The following is a 13,009-nucleotide window of genomic DNA, read 5'->3' on the forward strand; positions in this document are numbered from 1 at the left end:
TGTCTGCTGAGTGGACACATTAAGAAATATAAGAAATTTGACTATTCACACTCAAAGCCAAGGGGGTTAGCTTCAAGTTAAGACCTGAACCAGGCTCCTGCTATGTTCTGCTGCAGAGATATAACAAATGTTTAAGGGGGAGGAAATTCCAGGCGGACATTGGCTAAATATGTCACTGGTAGTAAAAGGTTAAGTATTCTTGCCATTTATAGCATATTGTAAGTGGATTTTTTGCAAACATTTTATTTTTTAAATCACATGAAACACAATCAACCCATTGTAACTTCACATTGATAATTCCTGAGCTTTATAACTGTGTATTATTTCTTTGTACCTTGTTTTAATATTTTTTTTATTATTTTTGCATTTTACAGAGCTTTCTAATATATTGTGAGCATTTTAGTGTCATTTTAAAATAGGACTATCAATGCTCCTGACTTTTAAACCTGTATTTATTCTGACATTATTCTCTCCACCTGCAGATGAGGGAGGTATTTGATTTTAAATTTGTTGATTTGGGGGGAAAATATACATTCATTTCCTTGTATGTATCACCAGTGGGAAACTTGGCATTTTAGGATGAATTGCAATCTTTACTGCAAGGCCTTCAGACTGATATAGAAATGACTGGAAATTTAAATGACACAGAACCCTCTAAAGTACTGAAAAATTTCCAGCACATTCATAATAAATAGAATTTATTTAATTTAAAGCATAAAATTTGCTTTAAAAAGAAAACCACAATTTGTACGATATCATATTTCAATATCAACGTTCAGATGAAGAATTTGAGGATTTGAATATCTATAGAGAGTACATTGATTTTGGGACAATGTTTGCATCTGAATAATCCTTCCTCCTGGAAAGAAGGAAAAAAAAAGTTTTGAGTCTCAGTCTTAAGGATCCCCCCCAAAAAACGTGCAAATTTGTTTCCGATGTATTTTGGATAAAGATATAACTCTCATAGAAGATACATTTTATCAGTTGAATGCAGTCGTTACTTTCGACTTTTTATATGATGATAGGACCTACATTTAGGGCTCAGTACTGATAACACTGCTGCTATTGATGGAGTAGAAATAACTGATGTACTGGCAGTTTTTTTTTTTCTGAGGCAAGAAGTCCTAGAACACCTCCTATAAAAATGTTAAGATTCAGAGCAAGAAATATTTTTCCACCTCGCCTAATGCTATTGCATTAACAAGGCTGAAGTTTGCTTCTTATTCGCCAGCTGCTTTGCGTTTTTCGTTCCATCTTAAATGCTGCTGCTGTGATGTTATGTCGTCTTTCGCCTGTAGATGGCTCTCTACAGTCATTTTTAAAAATACTTATCCGGATGTATCACTGTACATATCCTCAGTAAAGAGGGATATGTAAGTAGAGACTGTCCAAATTGCATTTTTGTATGAAACACATTTCAGAAACACAACTCACAATAAAACAAACTGGCATGTTATACCACGAGTAAATAAGACAAAGGCAAAACGTAAATTCACTGGCACTTTCTGCATATTTTCCAGGACCTTGCCTTCTGATCATAAAAAGTCTCAAACATTTCTTGCATTTTGCAAGAAATTTTAATATAGCAGTTTTAAATGGGACATTTAGAACATGGCATATGAGACTATATGGTTAACTGAGGATGAGCAGAGGGTGATCGAACCTACCTCCTGGTTATAAAAATGTCTAAAAATTCTGACACAGATGTGTGAGAGAAAATGGAAAAGACTATCAAAATCCTGAACTTCAGGACATTGTACTGTACTGTTTTTTAAATACGACCCTCTGAACATGGCATGAGAGAATACATTGTCAAATGGTAAATGCAATGTTTGCTATATTGCTAGGGCCCTCCCTCCTGATTTTAAAATTGTCTAATATTTCTGACATCAAGGTGTGAGACACAATATAACAGACTGTCAAAATCCTGAACTTCAGGACATTTTATGATACCATTTTAAAAATATGACCCTCTGAGCATGGCATGTGAGAAAATGGCATGTGAGAATGCATTGGGAAAAGGTGAATGCAATTTCTGCTGAATGGCTATGGCCCACCCTCCTGATTATAAACTCGTCTCAGAATTCTGACACTGAGGTGTGAGATACAATGTGACAGACACCATTAAATCGTGAAGTACAAGAGATTATACTGTTACGTTTTTTTTAATATTGACCCTCTGGCATGTGAGGACTTGTAGTCAACAAAATAGCACTCATTCTGCCAATTTGCTTTGTCCCTCCTTCCTCGTTACCAAAACATCTTAGTATACCGACACTAAGGTAAATGTCTCTAAATCCAGAAGTTAAGTTGTCAAAGTATATCGGAGTCAACCGATATTGATCAGGTTCTGCTGATGCCGAGCCTGCAGCCTTCACCATAAGGTCCAATTCCCCAAGCCTACTGACCTTATATGTCCATCCCTTCTCGTCAAAATTCGTATTTTCACAGGGCACCCTTCAGAAATTGCAGTATAGAATGAAAAAACTCCAATAGATCTCGGCTGCTGTTGGCGATTTTCCTTTAAAAACAAATGATTCTCCAGAAATTTTACGGAGTGTATCACTTACACCGAGACCGAGAAGTGTTAAGCTGTACATGAGTCTTTGTGGCTCGGTTGTTAACCAAAAGGGTGGTGGTTTGAGACCATCCAGGGATGCTATGAGCCTTTTAATGAACACACCCTCTTCACTTCATTTCTCCACGGCCGGTCTTGTACCACAATCAAATACAGAGCCCGTAGGGGGCAGTAAGCCCGCATATATAGCTCACTGTGTATATAATGACGAAGCAGAGGTTAGTTTCTCATCTGCATGTTGCAGAGCCTTACGCAACTCGTACCAACAGCTGGGGTTTGATCCCTGCACGGGCTATTAGTTGAAAGACCATTGTAAATGACGTGTAACAGCTTTATCCAGCTGGCTTTTATGTTTCATACTAAATTGCTATCTTGAAACCAAAATAATTAGAAATATGGAACACAACCGTTGTTCCCCAAGAAGGAAAGCTGTTTTACACTGACGTCACTCCTTTTTATTTAATCCAGATTTTAAAGACAACTCCGCCCTCAAAGGAAATCAAAGGAAAATGTTGTATTAGCACGAGCTGCACAGGCTCTGAATCAGACCATTTCAATTAGTCTGATCAGTGCAGGACAAGTTAATGTAGAATTATTGCTTTGTCTGTCTCTTGTTTGTATATAAATGAATGTCTCTGAAAACTTAATGTTAGTTTTTAATTTAGTTTTAGTTTTACGATGTAGGTCATGCGTTGACATATGCACAAACACACGAAATGTCTCATTCCTGATTCAGCTCATGCTCCATAGGAGAGAAAAGATTCCTCCTGTTTCTCGTACAACCATATCAGAACAGAAGCCCGTGTCACCCAGCTCTGATTCAAGATTGAGTCGCATCTTCAACATTTTGTTTTTGTTTCTGATCATTATTTTCTTTAGTTATGATCAATATTGAACTTTTTCTAAATAAAACAAAAATAATCAAACATGCAGGCAGATTTTTTTAAAAGTATTAGGAGTTGACAGGGCGCTCCTTCGGAATAGTCGTCAGAAAATGTGAGAAAAGGAAAGTTACGTAAACTCTCACACACAGCATTAAAGATTGGAATCTGATCATAAAAAACTAGCTGTCTCCCCGTCGATAATCAAACCCCAGTTTCCCACGTGACAGGCAGGGACACAAACAACTTTACTAACTAGGAGCACTTGCTAGCTATTAGGAGGCATTTACTCTTAAGTATGTTACTGTTTTGGGTTTCGACTAATTTTCCCAATACCAGTTTTTTACAAAAGTAAAGGCACACGGCACATGTGGGCCACATCACGTCCGAGTTTAGTGACAACTACCTCAGAGATTGTAAGCTGGGTAGTTTCAGATCACTTTTTTTTAAAGGTCCAAGCAAACCCGAATACCTTTGCAAGAGACATTTCAGAATCCCAGTCAAATCCAGTACGATTGCTGGATCCTTCGAATTCGACTGAACTATAGCACAGATCTGCAGTCCACCATTAGAATACTGTGGGTGTGTTGTATAAGCTACACGGCCAAAATAGTTCTTAAACAGGAGATGCATCCTCGTTTAGGAATGTGGTATAAATTGAAATGGTCTGGGAAGAGTCCTACGTTTGAACAGTTCAAAATAGACGTAAAGGGGTATTTACGGACTCTTTCGAAATGTAAGAACAAGCTGTGCGGACCTTATCTTTATTTACCTTGTGTAATCGTTTTTCATAAAGTGTAATTGTATTATAGCATGTGCCCCTGACGATGTTCTTGATACGTTATATGTGCTCTTGTTTGTATTGTATGTAGTTTTGTTGTTCAAATAAAACGTAAAAGACAACTTTCCGGATGCGGCTGCTGTAAAAATAAAAGGGTGCTGTACGCAGAGGTCTGAAACCTGCTCCACAGAAGATCTTTATCCAGAGGTGTTAAAGAAGTCGAGATCTCGCCATGAGAGGGGAAGCATCTCAGAAAAAGCAGGTGCAGTCGGTTCCACGGTCATAACGCCACTAAGTCGGGCGACAAGAGCAAAACCCACCCGACCTCCTCCGAGCAAGTACAGTAATGAGACAAAGAGACAGCGCATAGCGGGTAGCGTGGCTGAGCGGTCTAAGGCCCCGGATTAAGGCTCCCGTCTCTTCGGGGGCATGGGTTTGAATCCCACCGCTGCCAGGTGCTTCTGTCGCCCCCTCCTTTCAGCTGACTTCAGACGAAAGGGAGCGAACTGCTTTTTGGCAGTCTCTCGAGAAACTAAGCAAAGTGTTTAAAGATACTTTCTCAGCTTGACATCAAGGCACAAAACAAAAACCTTCTTGCGTCCTCTCAACCCAAAAGCGCTTTGCCACTTTTTGTGTTATGCAGGGAACGACGTCTGCCCAGATCACTTTTGTGTCAATGCAAATCGTAGTGTGCCCTCCGTTTTAATGTTGGCTGTGCTGGCGTGCCGCTTCTGTCTGTGAAACTTGAATGTTCTGCTTCTTCACACCGAATCGTTGGCGGGGGTTGAGCTTGTTAAATCTTTGCGCATAGCGCTCCTTTGGAAGTACTTTGTCCAAGTTCAAAAGCGATCGTGGGATTTACTTCATGCGTTCAAGAAGCATGCCTCGCACGACAGATTTAAATGGGGAATGGAGCCTGCTTCTTGCTGTTTTTCCTGTGGTTGCAGTTACAAAGTTGATCGTGCTTTCACATTCTGTTAACAGTATTCACTGGCTGAGCTTTATCAGTTGGTTCGTAAAGGAATCTCTGCTTCGGTTCCAGAAAAGTCATCTGTAGTGTGTTTTTTTCCGTGCCCATGGCAGTCTTTTAAAGCTGGTAGTAATGGCGGCGAAGTTAATTTTTTATCCTCTTTAAAAGAATAAGGACGGGCTGGGGCGAGCTCCATTTGCCACTCTTTCAGCTAACCGCCGAACTCGCGAACTGATTACACTGCAGAGCCACAGGCGCCTCGCTTTTCTCCATTCTCTGGGTTAGGGTGAAAAAAAAACACTGCTGGTATTAGCTGGCCTGCTGGGAGTACCTCTTCCTCACTGATAAGCAAGATTTGTGTTTCATCTTTCGCAAGCTGTATAGATTTCTTTCAAAACAAGTTGTTCCAGAAAGGAAACGAACACTTGCATTCACCTGAATTAAAAGGGATGGGATTTGCCCGTAAGGATAAATTCTGTACAGTAAGACAGGAAGAAAGGCACCGCTGGGAATCGGACCCAGGATCTCCTGTTTACTAGACAGGCGCTTTAGCCAACTAAGCCACGGCGCCGGCAAAGGGCCGTCCTTTGACAGCCACTTGGACACGTCTCAACTGCTCTGAGACATCTGCGTTCGGTGTGCACCGAGCCTGCTCGCCTTGCAAGTTGCCTCATTTACAGATGCAGCCATTCAAAATGCGCGGGCGATACCGCATTATTTTCCGGTACAGATGCAGCCATTCAAAGTGCGCGTCACAGACACGTACCGCAGGTGACGTCGCTCAGTATGATGCAAGATGACGCGTGGCATCGCAGTACGTGATTGGTTGACCGACAGGGGCACTCGTGGTCCGTTGGTCTGTCGTAGAAAGACTTACAGTAAACGTCTTTGCTGTGCCCGTTGTAGATATTGAATTTTACCACTGAAGGGAAATCTTAGTAGCTGAGCATAAAAAGAATAGGAGCATACTGTAACACGTGTGAAGGCCATAAACGATATTAATTTTGGAACATAAACATACAGTATATAGCTGGTCTTGGTACTTTAAAGAAAAAAATACACACCAGTATCCATTTCTCCCTAAACATTTTAAGCTTTGAAGTCTTTAACTAACGTGATACCGGAGTCAACAAGCATACTTTTATAATTTGATTAAAAGGGAATATAATATGGAATCGCGTATCTAAAGAATTTAATAACGGTATTCGTGTGCTGCGACAGGGCTGTGTAGGGCTGTTTCGCCTGTCTGTTCATGCGAGCTGTCTTGTAGCCGACTGGTTTAGGTGCGTGACTACCAACTGACAGGTTGTGTGTTTGAATCCAGCTGGTGCCTGACTTTCCTTTTAACAAACATTTCTTCGAAAAAATAGAATAGCGATATTACGGACAATCAATTGACTTTTATATTTCAAAATATCGCAACATGATCGATATTTGCGATATTTTGAACATATCTTCCCTTCTGACAGCGGTTCCTCCTTCTATTGTGTGTGTGTGTGCAACAGAGTAAATTTTTATAGAGAAATGGAGGCTGGACAGTATGCGTTACAATACAGACATTTATATTGATTTAAATCGTGTTCTGATTTAAATCGCAAACGCGTGTTTAATTATGTGTTTTTTAATCATAATCAGGCTAATGCATTTCTACATTTTCTGTATGAACCAGCTTAGAGGTTCATACAGAAAGACAGCTTGTGTTTAAATTGAGTGTAAGGTAATTTATGCTTCTAAAGTCATGGTCAGCATTTATTATTGTACTGTGCTGTAAACTTTTTCTGTGCCTAGTCACATTATTTTATAGCGTTTTTATTGCGTTATTAAATCCGGTGGCGCTGTGTGTTACAGTAGTTTCCTGACTCCCATGTCACATGGTCTGTGATTGAATCCCATAGAACTATGACTTTATTTTTTAACAAACATTTCTTTGAAAAAATGAAACGTTTCCCTTGGTCAGAGATTAAATAAAACCTCACTCGCACCAAACAAATTTATATTTCTAAATATCACAAAATACGTTCATTGTCTTCCAATCGAGTCGAGTTGACATTGGAAGCCTGCCACACCCGGACTGTTAAACAAACGCATTAGCACGTCAAAGCCCATCGAGGGTATTGAGCCAGTATTGGCTTTAGTATTCCCCCCCTCTCCCCTCAATTCAATTCAAGGTGTTTTATTTGCATGACAGATGGGTACAAGCAGTGTTGGGTATGTATATTGTAACGCTTACGGCAGACAGGCACTGTGTAAGAGCCAGCGCACCGAGGGAGCGTCTGCATTTCTAACTTAGTTTTTAAAATTAGTCAAGCAATATGAAGCATCTCCTTTTACTTAGTGCCTGAGCATAAAAAGAATAGGAGCATACTACAACGCGTGTGAAGTCCATAAACGATATTAATTTTGGAACTTAAACATACAGTATATGGCTGGTCTCGGTACTTTAAAGAAAACATACACACCAGTATTCCATTTCTCCCTAAACATTTTAAGCATCAAAGTCTTTAACTAACGCGATACTGGAGTCAACAAGCATACTTTTAGAATTTGATTAAAAGGGAATATAATATGGAATCGCGTATCTCAAGAAATTAATAACGATATAATTATATTCATGTTGCAAAAGAACTGCAACAGACATAAAAACTCCCTTGCTTTTAACAGAGCGTTCCATAATTTCTAACTACGAAAATGCCAGGTGAAAGGATTTGTAAACATATTTTGTTAAAGCGAGTCAGATTTTTCCGCAACACATAAAAGACATTTTTCCAAGAAAGTTTAGCCTTTGTCACTAATGAAACCACTAAATAAAGACATAAATATAGAAATCTTAAGATTTGTTTTATTTAAAACAAATCTTAATGTTGGTAGCAGGATGAACTGTCAGAGTGTATATTTTGTCGCAGAGTTGCTGCAAGATGTTAACAGTGAAAAAGGTATTTAGAAATGAATTATTTCAAGATGAAAATTTTCAGAATAATTGCAAATCTAGCAGGATAGAGAAAGCACAGAAAACTGGCAGTTAGATTGATCAGATTAGTATGAAAAGTCATTTAGCAAAGGGAATGAGAAGAGTGACAAACTAGTATACTTTAGATCTTTTTAAATCTGATCATGTTTCCCTATAACAGTAATAAAAAACTTTATTTGATTTATCACCATTAAAGGTGGCATCTCAAAGCAATACAGTAGATGTAAAAACAGATAAAAGGACCACAGATTACAAAGTAAATGCATATAAGAAAGACAAGCAGTTAGAGGTGCTACCAAAATTAGAAAATGAAGCAGATACAGACACTAAGTCTTCTGAAAAGAAAGGTTCTGAGGTTAGATTTAAACTGGCCCTGGTGTGTGTGTGTTTGTGTCTGTCTGTCCTGTGATGGACTGGCGCTATGTGCAGGGTGTATTCTGCCTTGTGTCCGTCGCTTACTGGGATAGGCTCCAAATCCTCTGTACTGGATAAAGAGATTAGAAATGGGTTGAAGTAAAGGCACTGTGTGGATGGAACTATACACAGTGTTAGAAACCCACTATGAAATGGCAGCATCTCACTGAGAATAAAACATTTTATAGTGCTGGCTTAAGGAAACAGCCTTTCCACCCCTCTTGCACATCAGTATCCATACCTAGTTATTTAAACAAATTGCCTCTAATTATAAACATCTTAATATGCTGGCTCTGTGGATCTTCATCAGCTATGTTTGCCCATTCCTTCAATTCATGTGCATCCAACACACAGTTCAACGCTAGCAACTACACAAAATCTAAAATATGAGCTCTACTTGCCACTTACAATACCAACAGTACCAGCTAACTTTAGTAGTGACATTTTCATGGATCTTTTTAACAATCAAATTTACAACATCAGACTTCAGACACAATTAAACAGGCCTCAAAAAAGTCTGGTACAAACATTTTCAGCATGGAATAAACCGTTACTTTAATGGTATAAACCTTAAATGGATTCATATTCTCAATAAGATTTGGTGCTCAGTAACATGACTTAGAAAATGAAAGAAGACATACGTATCATGCTTATCCTTCTATTTTTCATAATCGTAAACTCCTTAAGGCAGTTACATTTTCTCTGTTCTGACCTGGAGTTACAGAGAAATTTAAATTCTAATAAGAGATTTGTAATGAGGAAAGTCATACCAATCACTCATACAGTACCAGGATTTGCAATTACAATACAAATACTTTCTTTCTGTATGTTTATTTTGCAGTTTGAGTCTATGGCATTCCTTTGGGGGTCTATACTCCAAGGCATGACTTTTTTATGTATAAACATCAGTATTTACTGCTATTAATTACTGTACGATTTATAGTTGAAATCTGAGCCTAGATATAAAGTTAAAATCTCGACAAAGCAATGTAGGAAATACAGAGAGAATAAATCCTTTCTGACATCTAAAATCAGTTTCGATCAAGGTCTCTAAAACGAACAAGAAAAAGAGGATTTTCGGAGGGCAATTACGCTGTGTTTATATAGAATAAGTGATTTATGAGCAATCTAATTTCTTGTTCGTTTAAAACAGTGAAATGTCAGCTGCAAAAGATTGCACCAGAAACAGCACTCTCTCTGCCTGTCATAGACGTTCAGGAAAGGCTGAATGAAGTCATGTCAAGTACAATAATTCGGAGATCAATAATAACAGTTGTAGGACAGTATATAAGGAGGATAAGGATTTTGAAGTTGACTCGAAATCTGATAGGTAACCAGTGCAAGGACTTGAAAACAGGTGTAATGCATCCCTGATAGGATTCTTGCTGTCATATTCTGAACATATTGAAGATTGCTCAGTGTGGATTTAATTTCCCGAGTGAACAGGATGTGCATTTATTAATTCTAGAAAAAAAGCCTTTCTTGATTTCTCTAGTTCTTAGTTTCTCTAGTTCCCTTTAAAATAAACTATTATTCCACAATGCAGAGTATTACATGGCCAGTATTTACACATGATATTTGTGATTTAAAGAAATTAACACAAGCAGCTTTTGGAGATTTAAGTGTTGGCTGAGTTATTGCAGGATAAAAGACTAGAGATGTTGGCAAGAAGAAGATAATTTGGGGAAAGCTGAGGAATACACTTATAACAAGAACACTTCCTAATGGGGTTAGGCATACTTTTGATGAAGATGATGAAGTTAACAGACTATATGTTTACATAGATACTGAAATAAGGATTGTATTTTAGATTATGTGTAGTTGCTGGCATTGAACTGTGTGTTGGATGCACATGAATTGAAGGAATGGGCAAACATAGCTGATGCGGATCCACAGAGCTAGTATATTAAGATGTTTATAATTAGAGACAATTTGTTTAAATAACTAGGTATGGATACTGATGTGCAAGAGAGGTGGAAAGGCTGTTTCCTTAAGCCAGTACTATAAAATGTTTTATTCTCACTGAGATGCTGCCATTTCATAGTGGGTTTCTAACACTGTGTATAGTTCCATCCACACAGTGCCTTTACTTCCATCCATTTCTAATCTCTTTATCCAGTACAGAGGATTTGGAGCCTATCCCAGTAAGCGACGGACACAAGGCAGAATACACCCTGGACATAGCGCCAGTCCATCACAGGACAGACAGACACAAACACACACACACCAGGGCCAGTTTTCCCATAAACCAATTAACTTACCAGTATGTTTTGGAGTGCGAGAGGGAGTCATATCACACATATGGAGAAAAACCATATAACCCAGAGAGAACATGTAAACCCCCCACACACAGGATGGCAGGAATTGAACCTAGGACCCTAGTGCTGCAAGATAGCAATGCTAACCACTTTGCCACCATTATAAATGGATGGATATCTTAGTTATCTTTCTAGTTCACAGGTTTGCATGCATAACTTAATTTTGAAAGCCACTGAGACATCAGGTACTACTGTTGTATTTATGAAAAAGAAACAAAACAAAAAACATACTAACAATTGTGCCATCCTACTCCTTAGTTAATACATTTTATTATTCATAAACAGTTAACATTGTTAGCAAAATATTTTGAATTATATTTAACCCTATTTTTTCTTTAGTTTTGTATTTAACTTATTATATGATAGTCAGACTTAATGTATATTTGAACAATGAAAATATATTTTTACAAGATTTTACATTAAGCACTTAAAATTAATATGGTTAATAATAGTAAACTGTAACATGCTGTAACAAGATCGGTTAAACTGCGAAGAAAATGCTTTCATAGAAAATGTTTCAGGTGTGAAGAACATAGATCTCCAATGCAATTTCAACCAAACCTGTTCCCACACACCCTGCCCCCACTACCATTAGAATATACACAAAGCACTCAAATCTTTCGAGCTAATGATCAGGTGACCCAAGAGAGAGCGAGAGAAACACCAAGGTGTGCGGAACCAGGGAACTATTTACATGGAAAACGGGCGATCTCCCCAAACTGTCCGCCCGTTTCACTGTTACCTGGATACCTCTTTATTTAGAACTCACTAACACTGATTTTTAGTTTAGAAGGATTCAAGTAGGGTTTTAGATAAAAGGCAGTGACCTTAATCAAGCCCAAATCATAATTGAACCCATTCAGAGCCTACATTACATTTTAGCGTTTCTTTCTGAGCAGAAGACCCTCACACCTGAAGAAGGGGGAGGTGTTTTTCGCTGGAAATCTCGCCTGCTTCTACTTTACAACCGGAGTGCTGGGTGTGACGAATTAAACCGGTTTTACAAGTTTCAATCACAGACCATGTGACATGGGAGTCGGGAAACTAACACACAGCGCCACCGGATTTGATAATGCTATAAAAACGCTATAAAATAATGTGACTTGGCACAGAACAAGTTTACAGCACAGTACAATAATAAATGCTGACCATGACTTTAGAAGCATAAATTGCCTTACACTCAATTTAAACACAAGCTGTCTTTAGCCCTCTAAGCTGGTTCATACAGAAATGTAGAGATCCAGGCTCAGAACACACAGCTTCATTAGCGAATACATATGCAGGACAACTAGAGAAGACGTTTTACAGAGGATGGATTTTTAGAAACATCCCATCAGTGACATCACTGAAGTCAACTCCTAGGTACTGTAACTGTCGTGTGGATAGTTTCACAAGAATCAGACAAAGGTTTAAGCATCGCTTGTTCTAGATAAAACTAGATAAAAAACAACAACCCATAATGTACTTCTTTGCGGCTCTGTTTGCCCAAATCATATATTCACAACGTGAAATCTAGAAAATAATATTACGTAACCAAAATCCGCAATATGGAAACAGAACCTGTGTAATTGTTGATAGATGATGTACTCGTAACATTTTTTCAAGATGAACTACAACATTTAAAAAATGACTTGTATGTACTTGATATCTCTAATCAATCCACGGGTCCCAGCACAAAACGAAACTAAAATGCATCCGTTTCGCGCTTCTTATTAGTTGCTCAAAAGTAATTTGACCGTATGAAATGCATAATATAAACCTAGAAACATATACGTGAGCAGTACTTAAGCACTGTAGTATCGGTGTTAAGACATACCTCTCAAATACTGTAAATCAAGTTAAAAATATCTCAAGACCGATTCTGGTCATAATGAAACCATGTTTTGTGTATGTTTTCTTTAAAGTACCGAGACCAGCCATATATGTTTATGTTCCAAAATTAATATCTTTTATGGCCTTCACACGCGTTGCAGTATACTCCTATTCTTTTTATGCTCAGCTACTAAGATTTCCCTTCAGTGGTAAAATTAGATATGAATATTCAATACTTAAACGGGCACAGTTAAGACATTAAATATACATATACATACTGTATACAG

The 13,009-nt window shown here is 38.2% G+C and overlaps 1 non-coding gene across 1 annotated transcript; it reads right to left on the bottom strand.

The window, feature by feature from the left end:
* Positions 1–5,707: 5,707 nt before the first annotated feature.
* Positions 5,708–5,781, bottom strand: trnat-agu (transfer RNA threonine (anticodon AGU)). Its single transcript has one exon. It is a non-coding gene; the product is annotated as a tRNA-Thr (tRNA).
* Between the last annotated feature and the right edge of the window lie 7,228 nt (positions 5,782–13,009).

This window comes from Atractosteus spatula, chromosome 10, assembly GCF_055471065.1.
Source record: "Atractosteus spatula isolate fAtrSpa1 chromosome 10, fAtrSpa1.hap1, whole genome shotgun sequence".
NCBI lineage: Eukaryota > Metazoa > Chordata > Actinopteri > Semionotiformes > Lepisosteidae > Atractosteus > Atractosteus spatula.